General features: G+C 40.8%; 1 protein-coding gene across 1 annotated transcript in view; it reads left to right on the top strand.

The window, feature by feature from the left end:
• Nucleotides 1–1,337: 1,337 nt before the first annotated feature.
• The window catches only part of TENM3 (teneurin transmembrane protein 3), a 1,292,929-nt gene continuing 1,278,282 nt past the window's right edge, over nucleotides 1,338–15,984 (top strand). The window contains exon 1 of the mRNA XM_063402168.1: nucleotides 1,338–1,670. The gene's annotated coding sequence lies outside the window, so the exon portion shown is untranslated. The remainder of the gene's footprint in view (nucleotides 1,671–15,984) is intronic.

Raw genomic sequence — 15,984 nt, 5'->3', positions numbered from 1 at the left:
CTATTTACTGCCAGGAGAGCAGGGTGGCAATTTTAGCCAGCAAAAACCAACATACCAGATAACACACATACACACACACACAAACATCCCCCCCGCCCCGCCCCCCCCCACCCTTCCCAAATATTTTGAAGAGTTCGTACTAACTTCACAGATTTTACACTTCTGTCGTCTTCCACTGGGATATCTAATTTGAACCCCACTTTCTAACGGGGGATGGATGGAAGAGAAGACAAGAATGTCAATATTCTGTCTGTCACGTGTGTGTATAGCAGTATAAATACAGCCACACTGGGACAGTAATATTTTTTCCGCTGTAAGCTGCAACGAGAGACTGAGCTAGGACGGATACTGCAGCAGCAGTGAAAGGAATCTTTCATGGAGTATTACCTTCCCAGCTTTTAACTTGCGTTCCCTTCCCTTACCATAACCATAGCGGTGTACTTGGCCCTAAGGGATGGACAGGTGAGACCTCCCGTGTTGCTCGAGTTGCACTTGGATTTAGGGTACGGGGGAGAAAAAGGGCAACAAACCAGCAAACAAAGGTTCAGCGTCTGATAAGAGAGAGGCAAAATAAAGCTTGCGTTGCACTGATCACGCATAAGCTTGAGCAAAAGGGAAAAGCGCTGCACACAAAGTACACTGCGGCTAGCGAGTCTAGGGTCTCCTTGAAGGCAAGCTGCGTGCGACGTTACCGGAGACACACGTACGTAAAGACACATACAGAGCCGGGCACAACCCCCGGCTCTGCCGGTACGCGCACACCGCCAGCGCGGCTCCCCGCTGCGCTCCCGCTCCCGCCCGGCGCCGCCGCTGCCGCACCGCGGCCGAGCCGCTCCCGCCGCACCGCGCCCGCCGGAGCTCCCCACGGGCTCGGGCCGCAAAACAGCGCAGTAGGGGCCCCCCGCTCCCCGCGGCAGCTGCTCGGTACTTGCCGGCTACCCTTTTCCCCGGACCCGACCACCAGTCATCCCCTGCCCGGCCGCCCTGTCCCTGCGGTGACCAGCGGGATCACCCTCCGCCCCCGCTGCCCGGTGCGGAGGACAGGGCGTCCGGGAGCACCTCCCGCCCGCTCTCCGCTCCCGCCCGGCAGCGGCGGCGGCGGCTGCCCCGCTCCCGCCCGCCTCCGCTCCCGCCTCCCCGCGGCGCGCCCGCCCCCGCCCGGCACCGGCGCTGCCGCGGCCGCAGAGCAGCCCGGGCGCGCTGTGCGACGCGCTGGGACCGGCGCTGTCTGCGCGGCGTGAGGAGGGGAGGGAAGGCCGGGGAGGGGGGAGGGATAGGGGAAGCGACAGGGAAGGGGGGGTGTGTGGAAGGGGAGGAGGGGAGGGAGGGGGGAGAAATCAAATAAATAAATAACCTCCGCACCAATAAGAGAGGCAGCGGCTGCCGAGAAGGCTGGGATCGGATGGGAGAGGTCCTTCTTTGGCTCTATTTGTTTGTTTGTGACTGGAGCTGCAAAGTTCAGAGCCAAACGTGTTGCTTTCCGGAGGCGGCGACCGCCCCGCTTCACCTGCTCCGCTGACGGGTGCCCGCCCGGGGCGGCCCCGCTGCTCTGCGGGCCCTCCGCCCGGCATCCTGCCCGCCGCCGGGGCCGACGGACGGCACAGGAGCGCGGGGCTGTGTCTCTCGCCTGCCCGCCTTCCCCTCCGCGCCTGCCGGAGGGCAACGGACAGGTGAGTGCTTCTTCGCCGCACTTCTGCCCAGCCCGGCGCGGAGGGTGCCTCCGCTCCGTAGTCCCCTGTCACTGCAGGAGCTGCTCATTTATCAAACTTTGCCTCCTGTCGGCTCCCGCACCCCCTGTCTTGCCTTTTGCGGGAGGGCGAGCTCTCGGGGTTAATTGGTTTTGCGCAGAGGGAAGGCGCGGTGCGCGGGAAAGGGGGGTCCCGCTCTGCAGAGCACAGCTCAGCCCCGTCGGGCCAGCGGGTTTGTCCGAGCCCCCCGCCTCTGCTGCCGCTCGGGGCCGCAGCCCGGGGCCCCTCTCCCCACGCGAGTTGGCGGCACGGGCGCCCGGCGGAGCCAAGTTGCTTTTTGCCCTGCGGGGAGCCCGCGGGGCCCGTGCAACAGGCACCGTCCTGCGGAGGGAGGGCGGAGGGCGCCGTGCCGCCGGCGTGGGGGCCGCGGGCAGACCCGCGCCCTTCGAGGTAATCCCGCTTTGTTTCCGGCACCTCCGGGGGCTTGCCTTGCGGGGAGCCTGTGCCATGCGGCTGCTTTGGAACGCCTGGCAGCAGCCCCCGGAGGCACGGCTCCTCTTGGGAAGGAGAGAAAGTTGCCGATGCTCAGGAGGGACGTGTACGGTGCCTTCCCCCGGCTGAGCGGCAGGTGCGCCTTGGGGCGCCGGGTGGCTCTGCCCGCCCGCGGTGGCGGCGCCCCGGGAAGGCAGCGAGAGAGCGGGCGGGAGCTGCAGGGCGCGGGCGCCCGGCAGGTGGAGCCGTGGGGAGCGGAGGAGGTGATGCCTCATCTCGGCTTGGGCAGAGCGGCCAGCGGAGCCCGGAGGCGCGGTGCGAAGCGGCCCCGCAGCCCCGAGCCCGCTGCACAGCGGCCGGAGCGGGCCCTTGAGGGGATGCGGTGCGCGCCTCCTGCGGGCGCTGCAGGTGGACGCGGCGCCCTGCGGTGCTAGCGTTACCCCTGGTCACACGCGAATTTATTCTACCGTTGATCGTCGTTCTGTTTGTCACTGGGTATTGGAAAATGATCAGATTCGAGGGGTATTCTGTCTTAATTATCACAGAATGTATAAAAGCTTAATTGCTAAAATTATTCAATAGTGCTTAACAATTAAAAGATTATCCCAGTACTCTGCAGCTAGCAAGGAACAGACTGTACTAATTGGATAGTTAATGACGTTTAAATGGGCAGGTTTTCTTAAAATAGGAAGCTCCACTCTTCCAGGGAGCTGAATAGAGTGTTAGAATGCTAAATAATTATGTTACAGTGATGGTAACACTTCTGCAAGAGCTTAAGGTGTTCGCTTGGCCAGCAGCACTGAGACAGCCTTTGCCCAAATTAAGTGCATTGGTTAAAAGAAGGCTGGATTTTCATCACTTTTCCTCTAATAGGTAATTATAGCTAAATGGTGTAGAAACATTTGTGAAACAAATCAAAGGGGTGGCAAAATTTTATATATTGTCCAGTAAAATCTTCTTCCGTCTTCAACTGACATTATTTGATTGAATTGACAATTGAACTTCAATTTTATGCTACTAACCACTTAATATTTGCATATTATGTCTCTTTGTTCCACTGACTCTGATCAGAAATAATTGCTGTTTAATATTGTGGAGACTGGATATGGGATGGTGTAACAACACTTTTCTTGTCATCCCTTTATAATTAAACAGCAAAGATTTTTTATTATTTTTTTTATAATAATAACATTCCAGGTTAAACACTTTACTTCAGCAATGAAGTGATAAGTAAATCAACAGTGCAGCTAAACTGTATTTTAAGAACTCTTGGTTCTTGACATTTCTCATGTTTCTTGCACAACTTGGAAATGTTCTATGAGAAACTCATACAATGACTGCATAAACCTGTTGCATTTTGTTGTAAAAGTTTTCTTAATATAATAAAGTTGGCATGACAAGAAGCAATGTAATCTTACATTTGCAGTATTGTTTTTCCAGAGACAAAATGCTTTCCATTATCTTAATCAAAGACATATACTTAAGGAAAGTGCCAGAAATTGAATAAGAGATTAACTTCACAAAATAATTAGGATTCCTATATTGAGAACTACTGTAGAGAATAGCAAATAATTAAAATTGTAAAGTATGTCTGGACTTTTATATATCTATGCTTTATTCAGTCAATTGTGAGGTTTTTGTCACCAGTATAGTTTTGTGCTCCTTTGAGGTATAAAAATGCATAAAGAAGCTCCTGAAATGCTGGCCTGAATATTGAAAGGGCTTGCAGTGTGTGTCTTCCAAGCTGGTGAAAATGGTGAGCTTCACGGAAGTTATATTCATATTTGTGAAATAAATTTATTTTCTTCTTGTCTTGGGTGCAACAGCTGTCACTTAGAAATCTTTTTTGTGTTATATCCCAGCCTTGCTCTTTTCACTATTATAGATACATTTCTCAAACACTTCATTTATTCTTACACACGAAAGTATTCAAATATTTCTTATGAGCATTGCTGCTGACTTCTGAACTTAAATTCCAGTCTATGCTGTCCAAATGAGTGTTTCTAAAAAATCAAAACAATAGAACTTCTGGATTTTTCCTCAGTTCTTGTAAAAGTATTAGTTTAAATGATTAATGAATTTAATGTTAAGATTGGATTTCCTCCAGAACAAAAGTATGACTTTCCACACAGCTGATAAATAGATAGCTGAATGTGTTATCAGAAATTTAGAAAACACTGATGTCTTGACATCTCGATTTGTTATGTGTCTTTAATAAAACGTAGAGTGTGAGAAAATGCTGTAGAAGTTGTTTGGTTTTGTTTTTTTGGGTTTTTTTTTTTGAGAGGGAAAATCCCACAACTCTGAGACAAAAAGGATATTAAAAAGTACTCTCCATGACATACTAGATACTAGAATGTTGGCTGGGGGGGAGGTTATTTGTATATATCATTAAAATAATACCAGCATACATTTTGCAAGAAAATTCTCTCTGCTTTTAAAATCCTTCTAGTGGAATGCAGATACATTTCTTCTGTATAATATGTAGATACTTTCCCCTGATCTTTCCTAGTTGTCTTGCTGTAAATCCATGCGAGAAGATTCTCTGGCATTATTAAGCATATTCTTTTGTATTGCTTCCAATTTGTAGCATGTGAAATCCTTCTTTCACCCTACCATTTTTTATTCTACTGTTAAACTTAATGTCCTTGCTAGAATGAAAGTTCCTGTCTGCTCTTCTGGCACTACCTACAGAACACATACCAGACTTTTATACACAGTTTCCCAAAATGTTTGGTTTACTAGACTTACAATTCCATATGGATAAACCTGAAAATTTTAATCCTGGAAAGTGCAATTTTAATATTGGGGAAAAGGGAAAGAAGTCCTTAAATCCTGTCTAATTACCATACTTTGCTTGTTACATGTTCCATTACATGAGGGAATGTCAGCTTCTGGGCACATGCCTCTATCATAATAGTAAAATACCCTATGGTTGCAGCTACCCTTGGAAGCTACAGCTGCAACTCGTACCAGGCAAAACACATATTTAAGAAACAAGCAAAATGTTTCTTAACACATTGAAGAGTTTGTGAAATTCAGTATCTGAGAATATTTCTAGTGTAGCTAATAATAATAATTATTATTATTACCTGTGATGGATACTGGAATAAGAGTTCTGGAAGCCAGTACTTATGGGGATTTTTAAAATATGTTGGCTTCATATATGCTGATTTTCTTTTTCTGTTATAACAGCATTTTACTTCTTTAAAAATAGCAGTTGAAGTTACAAACTAATACATCCTATAAGCTTAGCTGAGTCATAGTTTGCAAATTATCAGAATGTCTGAAGCCTTAAATTATGGTTTTATTTGTGCAATAAAGATAATTTCATACAAAACTTAGCTTGCAGCTCTGTTAAGTCATGAATATGTTCTCACTTCTGAAATTTTATTCTTTCATTCAGGTCTGTAAAGAAACTAAGTCTTACATGTGGACCTGTTAATTCTGCACTATGACTTCATGAATTTAATGATGGATAGCCAAGAACTAGGTGTTTTGAAGACTAACATTTTATCAAGAGGAGAAAACTGATTTTGGTTTAACACACACATGCACTGTTACATACCTAACTATGCTTATATACACTTTCTGTGTGGAAACTAGTCTTATTTAATTAATCTCAGCAAGAGACACTATCTTCTTTACAAACTGCTTTAGAGATTTAATTTTATCTAGCACCTTCTACTCCAAGTAACTTGACCTCCATCTATTACAAAATAAGACTGAATTTGCAAAAATTCTTTTAAAGCACAGGAAGTGTATTTTCTTGTAGCACATGGAAAGATCAGCATGGAATATTTGCAAAGGCTTTTCCTCTAGAAACACGAATTGAGTCTAAGAGAATTTAGTTTTGTTGACTCAAATTTTAACTGTGAAGAATTGCATGAAGGAAACTTTGCTTGGGAGCTCTGATGAAACCTAGAACTCTTGAGAATGTCTCTTCTAATAGCTGCTAAATGTCCCAGTGTTAATTAGGCAGTAATGTAAATTGAATGAAATGTTACAACAGCATAATGGTCTCCTGTTGAATAGAAGTTCTCTGCCTAAGGAAACTTACTTCCAGAAAACATGAGTATTTCAACTTTGCCTGTTCGATGGGAAGTGTTTCTGCAAAAGCTTTAAATAGTGCACTGTAAGATTCCCAGAGAAATCTGGTTGTCATATTTCTATTGTAGCAATCTAATGAAAGCAACATCTCTTTCCCTTCATGGAATGAATGCAAGGACAATTTACAAAAATCTGTAGTCACACGCATGATAGCTCTCTACTACAGCCCTGGCCCGTACGAATGCTGATGGCCAGACCTACCCTTCTGCTAGCTGAAGCTTTTACCTCCTCCAAGGGTAAAAGAAAGCAAGAGCAGTGAGCTGTGTTCCAGAATATTGTGGCTGTTTGGCAGTGCAGATCTGCAGAGTGCAGACTGGCAGCCATCTCACTGTATGTGATCTGAACCTCTATGGAATAGCTGGAGTAGGAGCATTTTGAACACAAGGTGAAGTGGTCAAGTTGCTCTTCCCTTCAGTTAGACACCTATGCATTGGCAGCTCTTCTGTGTATTTAGGAGTCATCCCATCTATAAAGTTGTTAAAAATCAAATGGATTTAATCTCTGAAGAAGTATATGGTGGCAAATCATTCTGGCTGAGGTACTGCTCCCACACCTGTTCTCCCTTTGTGTTGTAAGCCCGTTCTCCTTAGGAGAGGGCAACATTGAGATGTAGCAGTAATGATGTTCAGAAGAACATCATCGGTTTCCAAGGGCAGGGAGCAGGGCACAGGTGGGAGAAGACAGCCAGCCAGTATGGATTGAGGTTGTATATATCCACTTTTAGAGCAAGCTGGGTGAGGAAGAAAGAAGGATGAGGTATATGGTAACTGACAGTGGACACAGCCCATAGGTCACAGCAAGAGTGAAGCTTGTTGAAGTCTGGACTGAAACACCACCAACTCAGCTCTGAAAGACATTCCACTTAATAGTAGACTGGCCATTATCTGTATGATTTCAGATGAAATAATTTGAGCTGCTAGCAAAATTATCAGAAAATGCTCTGATTTATGTTATGAGAAAACCTATTCAAAACTTGTTCCTGCAGATGCTACATACATGTTTAACCTGATGATGAGGCCTGCTTCTATTTTTAGGATTATAGCTTGATAAACAGGAGATATGAAGCATATTCTTCTAAATCGCAATAATTTGGAGAGAGAGGATTTGAATTCTCCATCTCTAGGGAGGTCCTGCCCCTTTCCTAGCAGATACCTGTATTTCAAACCAAGACAATATAACAGGAGATATGAAGCATAATCTTAATGAAAGCAAAGTCTGTTTCATGATTTTCTTTTTGGAAAAAAAATGCTGTTTTTATTTTGGTGGGTGTCTGCAATAAGTCCCACCTCAGAAACCATAAAAAATACTATTTCAGTTACATGCTAACCCCTGTAAGTCATTGGGGTATAGCTTGTTCTTAGACAGCAGAGATTACTAAACCTAATTTTAGACTGAAATAAAAGTCTATATTCAAGGAACATACAAGCCTTACCACCATAAATTTTAAGCATTTCTAACTATTTCCTACAGTGAAAGGGATAAAATACACAGATGAGAATCAAAATGGACTAGCTGATGGTCTAAGGGGAAATCAAGCTTTGAAGTGAAAAGGCAGTAGTCAATAGAGAGTCATACTTTTTTTTTAATTTCAGCAAATCTGCTCGTTTAGGGTGCAGGAACAGGATAGCCTGTGAATTAGGTACCATGGTAAGAAGGTACTGTCCATTCACTTAAAAGCTACTGCTAATTTAATTGGATTTTTAGCTGCCTTTCAGGCTAAACTGCAAGTGTATTCCTATTCCATTTCAGTAGGAAGTAAAATATGTTCAGTTGCAGCTGCAAGACTAATTAATTTTACTTCACTTTGCAAAAGATTTACTGTGGCTTATGTGGCCCTGAGAAAAAGAAATGTAGATTGTTGTGAAGTGCTCAAGAATTAAGATTTTACTTTACTTTTTTCTTAAAGACTGACTAGTTAGGGTTTACTTCTGCAATAGATAGGATTAGCTACACTGAGGCTAGAATAAGGTTTAGGTGTCACACCCTTACTTAGACTCACTAGTAAATACTTGTAACTTAGTATTTTCTCAGATATGCTTTCTGATTTGTCATGCAAAAAATGGGGAAGAAACTACAGAAAGAGAATGAGAAGAGATTGCGTGAGACTGATTGGCAAACTAGCACCAGCTGTTAAAACAATCAAGGGTAGTTATGTATAAGGTAGATAAGTAGTTATTCTTCAGTAGGAAGTGAAGGAGTAAGAATTGGATTTAACAAGAAGAAGAAAAGGAGTAGTGGTAAGAAGAGAATGGAGAAGGCTTTAAAATACCACCTTGTCAGAGGTTCTTGGGGCAAAGAGGTTAGTTACTGAGGGGGGGGAGAATGTTTGGATTTCTTTTTTTTTTTTTGAATTATTTATATTAAAAAAATCCCTTTTTTTTTTTTTTTTGGAGTAAGACAAGTTGGGTATTAAATTTATCTCTTGAAGACTTTCTGATGTGCTCCAGAGGACATGCAGTGAATGTCTTAAACAATATGCGGCTTCTTTAGGTTTAAGCTAGGTGGGGGTGAGCTCCTCTTTACATGAACAGACTTTACCTTATGCTGAGTGCTTTTTGTCTTCATGGAGAACTGGAAGAGCTTTCAGTATTTTCTACAATTTTCTGCCTTTTTTTTCTTTTTCATAGTCTTTCATTCTCTAGTCTTTTTCTCTGTCTTTGTTTTCTTTACCCTGGGATTGAAGAACACAAGGATCAGAAGATAAAACTGACCCAAACTGCAAGTTCCCTGAACCAGTAGAATTGACTGGTGTGATCACACTCAATCTCACACTGCTGCTGGTGTCATGTAGAGTGATATTGTGAAAGAGTCTGTCAATTTTTGGTTCAGCTACTGGTTGCCATAATGGTGAAGAGTAACAGAGAGAGTATCTATCTTCAGGCAGTGAATGAGAAATTTATTAGTGAAAGGAAAACAGATATTTTTCCACCACTTTTTTTTCTCATTATGAAACTTGCATGTAGAGTCTCTTCTTGATACCTGTGGCTGATTTTCAAAACTGTACATGACATTTGAAGCCTTCAATCTATACTGTAGGGATAAGGGAAGGGAACACAGGAGACTTCGATGTGATGACAGCTGTGTTAATTACCCAACACAGCCTCATGAGTCACAGCTGTGTCCAAGAAAGGTAAGTGTGATAAAAGGGAGTGGGTTAGAGTAGGTGAAGAGGATCATAAAGGAGGAGGAGCCTTGAGGAAGAGGGATTGAGAGGATCATACTGTAGAAGGATCCTGGGGAGGGAGAATCACTGCTGTGAGGTCAGTCTGGGTCTGCAGCTAGAGCCTGTTTTTGGATCCTGCAGTCACAGTCTAGCTGGGTAAAAGCCTGTAGCCAGAGTCTGCAAACTGATCCCTGCAGTCATGGTTTAGCAGGAAATTACCAGCTCTCAGAGGCTGCCAGGGAAACCTGCAGTGGGAGCTTGCTGTGGCCAGAGTCAGTGAACAGTTGGAGTCAGGATGGCTGAGCTGCAAAGAGGAATAAACCAGGACCCCCTTCATGCTGTGATAAACAAGAAGTCTGTGTCTTGGTTCACTTCTACCCTCTAACAAGAAGGTTGCTGCAACACTGTACGTATCTTTCTTGAGGGAAAATTTAAATTGTTCAAATTCTTTGGCTGATATTTCCATTCTCTAACAACCTTTTCAATTGAATTATTGAGAGGATTATACACACAACCAACTGATCTAAAACGAGTACAAGATGGGGTAAAAAAAACCAAAAAAAAAAAAAGCAACAATAAAACTCCAGAACATTTTCAATCACACTGAATTACCTCGAGGTCTCCAGTTAGTTTTGCTGGTGCAAATGAGGGTGCAAAGTAGGGGTAGAGATGGAATCTGCATTAACCACCATTGTCATTAGAAGAAAGATTTGTAGAACTTATGCTGCATGCTTGATATCATTTATATTTTGTAATCAGAAGGCTTTGTGATGGTTTCATTATTATCTTTTGTCTGCTGTCTCCTTCCACAAGACCTAGAGACCTAGTCCAAGAGCAAGATAGGGCTCTTGTGCTACATGGCATATGCATTTAATGAGTATGAATTCTGTTATATCCTTGTGTTGGACATAAGAGTCCCCTGTCTTATCAAAAGGTATGCATTTATGTAAGTAGCCCATCTAATAAAACATGCAACAATATTTTTTTGGCTATTTGGAAGTTTAGAAAATGTAGTTAAACTTTAAGCTTTCTTACTTTTATCTTGGATCTAGGTTTGGGTTCTTTTTATTTTTTCACTTACCCATGTACCACTCTATGACCTGTTTCGAGTGGAAAATTTCATGGCTTTCAGATCACATACTGAGGATCCCATTTGCTATTTATGGATAAATAACTTGGTATAGAGTAAGCAGTGTGCAGCTAGCTATTGTAATTTTTTTGCTACAGAAATTTTCTATTGCTGCTTTTCTTTACTGTGATGATTTTCTCCAGCCAGCCAACAGGTCTTCCCTCTTGGTCTTCTGTTTAGGTCACACCTCCTTCTCAGGTGACTGTGTTCCTGCTATTATTGTAGCTATCTGCATTTACAACTTGTAATTGAATTCACTGTGGTCAGCCCTGAGTCAGGAGACAGCTATCCTGAGCTTTATGAGTTGAGTGGCTGTCAGTTCTTCTGAGCCTTTGTCTGACTGTGTCATTGCCCTTTACCTCTCCATAGAAATACTCCTAAATTGGTATTTCGGGGGCCAAATCTGAGTCTCAGGCAATCTTTTTTGTGAATAGCCAGTGTGTCTCAAAAAAGATTTATTGTGAAACCTGTGTAGCAGCTCTTCTTTCTTAAGTTTCTCATAGAAGTAATAAATCACGAGGAAAAGATGAGGAAACTAAATGTTGTTTTTTTAGATTAAAATACTCTCCATTGACCAAAATTGTTTCTTGATTAATATACAAATTATGATCTGTTTGAGAGGTGTGCTCAGCAGTTACACTTGGTCAGAATAACACAAGAAGCATATTCCTCTTTTTTTATTTTTTCTTGAAAGCCAGTTTGAAGCCAGTAAAGAGTGTTAGTCATGTGAAACACTTGTCAACTTACCTAGGAAAGATGCACACTGGTTGCATAGGTATAAGACTGTTTCATCACTGTCATGGTAATTCATCTCGATCTTACTTTTGGGAGGCCATTTCTAGGTTTAATGTCAATTTGCATTTCAGTGAGTACCTTGTTTCTGTTTCTTCACTGCAGTGAAGATATCCTTGCTTATTATATGACAGCATTTTTGAAATGCCTATCATATTTGTAAAATATCTACAGTGACAAAGCATACACAGTGAAATGTAAGCTGCAGAAAATAATATTGCATACTGAACCTCCAGTAGTTTCAAAGAGAAACAAATGAAGTTGACAACAAAAAAGAACCCCTTCCTGAAGTTATTCTGCATTTTCCTAACATTCCTTCTGTACTCTAAGGTGGTGAATAAATGCCTTTACATGTTTAAACTTGCCAAGTGTGGATGCTGAGGGGACTCACAATAGAACTTTAAATGTCAGTAGGATTTTTTTTTTGTTTGAAAGTCTTCAATAATCACAGTTGAAACACTGCTAAATGGGGGAAAAATATATGTCATAAGCAAGAAATCTCAGGATTTAGACATTCAAGCCACTATTATGAACTTTCATTTTTACAAAACAAAAGCTTTCATCTTTGTGCCATCTAATGTAAAGAATACCAAACCTATATAAATTCTGCATTTACTGTCTTTAAGGGATTATGCTATGTAATGTGCAGAATAAATATATTATACTATACCTCCAGTTACTCAAAATCAATAATCAGTCTTTTCTGATTATGATAATTTTTTTGCAAGGAAGTACAAGGATAGTGTAATACTGCAAAGTAAAAACTGCATGTACTTCTCTGTGATTTTTCTACTGCAGCTTACTCTCTGCTCCTTAGAACTAACAAAAGCTATGGAATGCACTCTATATTGTAAATATTACAGTGACAGGTTCTCTTTATTTAATATTTTATTATTGTCACTGCTGTGAAAATGGCTAAACACAAGTAGGTTTTAATGAGAAATTAATTGATTACTTAAGGGGTCACAGGATTTGAAGTTTGACAGTTCATATGACGTATTTTGGCTAAGGCTGCTGATGAAAAGCTGTTAAAAACATCTTTTTCTTCACATTTCACATGGTTATCAAATGCCTTGTTATTTTCAGGTTTTTTTCTCAGGACTTTCCTCATGAAGCTATCTGTAGTTAAAAGAAATGCCATGTTTACTCTGGATATGTAATCCTTTACTTCTAATAATATCTTATTATTAACCAAATCATATCCAGTAAACAAAAAAGCTTCTTAAAAAAAAAAAGTTACCTATAGGCACATTTTCTTAGCACGTTGAGCCTGAAATCCACAATGAACATGCTGAATGCTAAACTACATCAGACTGGAAGCTAAAGTTTTAGTTTTCTGCTGGACCAGTAATTTTTCTTCATTATTTTAATCTTGTGAGAGTTTTGGGTTGATTTTTCTTTTTCCCTGAAGTTTTTAGAATATTAATAAATAAAAGGTGTTCTTTAAGTGGAATTTGGGTTTTTTTGTTAGTGGATTTAAATTTTCAAACCTTTTAATATTTCAATGTGACAAGTTTTAGATTCAATTATCAGACTCTCTTACTGGCCTGTCTATCCTCCATGTTTTAATTTGTTGTAGTGCAGATGGTAAAAAATTCAAATAATTTATAATTACTTTAAATGGGTTAGGAATATAATTTTTAATGTTTTACAATAGTTTATTTTTGATTTAATGTTAACTTAACAAAAGTTAGTATGTTAATTTCTTATTACTTCAGTGGATTTTGTGTCTTCATAAACATCAAATCTTCATGGTTCAAGTACACCTGTAGCTGGTGAGAAAAATAGTCAGTGAATTTCAGATTCAAGTAATTTTATTCCCAGTGCACTCCATTGGTGGGGAAATGGGAGGATGGAGAGAATTAACTTTTGGACAGAATGTAAAAATCTGTGTGAAGAATTTTATCCTTCTTTAACTTTCTTTCCATTTTTTTTTTTTTTGATGATTGGATATAGAGTAGGCCAGTGGAAGCCTCATTCTGTTTTACTGTGAGTTAAAAGAGCAAAATGTAACCTTTGTCACTAGCTCTAAAGGGCTCTTATACAAAGTAATTTTCTGCTAAATTGAAAGCCTCTCATAGTCAATAATCACATTATGTAATAGACATATATCTTCCCTTGTAGCTAAATTATCATATAAAGGTGCTTTATTGTGAGGAATTTTCTTAGGCTGGCCAGTTACTTGGTTGAAATCCAGCAATGTGGTGAATCAATTTCTTGGTGTAAATGTAGACAGGTAATGACCGGCTCTGTAGTCCTCTCAGCCTGTTGTTGATATTTTCTCTACAGATTAATGGTGAACTTGTTACTACCTAGGTTTGGGAAGCTAATTTAATCTGCTTTACAATCTGAATAGTTTTTTTGGTTGTTGTTTATCAGATACCCTTTATTGCTTTATTACAATGTCATTTTTAATACTGATTTACAAGATATTTGCTTCCTGGGTGTCCTTGCTCTCCTCATTCAATAGCGTGCTGAAGCCAGTGTCCAAATGAGCTGAAGATGCTCTTTAATAAATGTATGTTTGTCACTGACTGCTTTTGTGGTGTATGGTTAGGATTTTTCTGGATATACCAAGTATGGTCAGGCATGCATTTTAATTCAGGGAAATTAAGCAGTCCCATCCAGTCTGCCAGATTAGAGCACTTCAGCTCTCTGTGCTTCATGGAGAAACAGTTTTTTGAGGTCTGGAAGGAAGAGTGGCTGCAGCAAGCTGGTGAGCAGAAAATGTCAGGTGTACAGTGTTTTGTCTGAAATGTCACATCTCTTTAGGGTTTGGAAGACTGACTCAGGGCTCTATGTTTGAAATGCCTTTTCATTCAACAGTCAGAAATCTTGTGTTTTTGTAGGACTAAACACCTGTGAGAGGTGCTTATTCTCTTTAAAAGGACAGTAATAGTGATTGCTGGCACTTTTTAGTGCTTAGGGTTGTGCAGACAGGAGAAGCACCAATATCTCAGTCTACCTTCTTTAATGAATAAGTCCTATATCTACAGAAACAGCAGGTTAGTGTTTTTACACTACCACAAGTAATTTTGAAATAACCAAGAAATAATCACTCTAAAGTGCAGTGAATATGAAAGGATGTCTTGGATGCACCACTGGATTGCTTTTGCATTTTTTTTTTCATTATATAGTTAACAGATAGATTCTGTGAGCAGGAACTAGAACCTAAGCTTCAACTCAGTAAAGTTTTAAAGCTGTTGATTGCTAAGGTTGTAGACACACAGGCATTCAGTGTCAGAGCTGGATATAAAAGCTCTGGCATTTAGGCATTTTTAGTGAATGTCAACTATTGTACTTGAAGAATGATAGCTTTAGAAATAAGTGTAGTGAAGTATATAAGCCACCCTTCTATTATCACAATATTCTTATACGCTTTACAAAACCAGAATGTATTTTTTTATTTAATGTGTCAGAGAGACTCATGGTTATAACTTAACTAGCAGAGAACTTTGTCTGAAACTTGACAGGAGTTCTGAGGTTCAAACAACTCTATCTTACTAGGGAAAATGTTGTGGAAAGGTTTCTGTATTTTTTTATTGTCAAATGATAATGTTTAGCAATCTGCTAGTAAAATGAAAGAAATTAAGACTGTTGGAAGCCTGTATACTAACAGTCTTACCAAAGACCTCTAAGTAATCAACTCAATCACTTTAAAAAAAGATGCTGGAAAGAAGATGTAAATCTAAACTCTGTGCTGCTAATGTGTGTCCCTCATACCCACACAGAGAGTAATAAATGCCTTCTGTATTTCAAAAATGTATATGTGAAGGTAAAAATATATATCCAGTCAGTTCTTAGTCATGGCACATATAGTGAAGTATCTTACCTGATTTAATATTATAATTTGCTCTGTTACGTTTCTGTGTGCTTAGGCTTCAAACATAAAACAAGAAGATCTTTGTTTAATTACCAGACCAAGAAAGAGGTTCAGTTTATAAGCCATAACAAAAATGCTAAGTACTGTTCATTTCTCTTTATAACAATAAGGGGCTCAACTACATCTTTTAAGATGAATGGGCATAGTCTTTGTAAAATTCACCTGTCTTACTATTGCTGAATATGTGCAAAGTAAAATTATAACTTGCTTTTTGTAGGGAGGAGACATTACTATACTATAACCAGAATTAGAACTATACATAAACACAGTGGTTAAGAATTTTAAAGAATCAAATCTGGAAGTCTAGAAAAGGGTTTCTCCTTAGTGATTCAGATTAAACACTTTTCCTGCATGAACATTACTCTTTGCAGAAGGGTTTGGTCAAGGAAAAAACACCTTGAAATTCAGAGAGCCTTAAAATGTTACCACTGGAAGTGTGCCAGCCAGTTTACTAGAAGGTAGTATAAAAGCCTCACAAATGATGCTTCAGTAAGAACTGAAGAGCTAGCACAATGATTATTGCCTATAATCAATATAAAGATCTATCCTGGGTGTCAGTGAGACTGCTTAGTACCCAGAACTTGCTGCTGCACTTTGTCTGAAGTGTGGCTTTTTCAGGAGAGTTTGAGAAGTGCTCTTCCCAAGGTCCCTGCCTCTTTCACAGGCTAGCTGAGAGATTCAATAAGCAGAGAATGTAAGTGACGTTCTGTTACATTAAGGGAGGAAA

The sequence above is a fragment of the Prinia subflava genome, chromosome 7 (genome assembly GCF_021018805.1).
Source record: "Prinia subflava isolate CZ2003 ecotype Zambia chromosome 7, Cam_Psub_1.2, whole genome shotgun sequence".
Lineage (NCBI taxonomy): Eukaryota > Metazoa > Chordata > Aves > Passeriformes > Cisticolidae > Prinia > Prinia subflava.
This window is presented reverse-complemented; position numbering and strand designations above follow the sequence as displayed.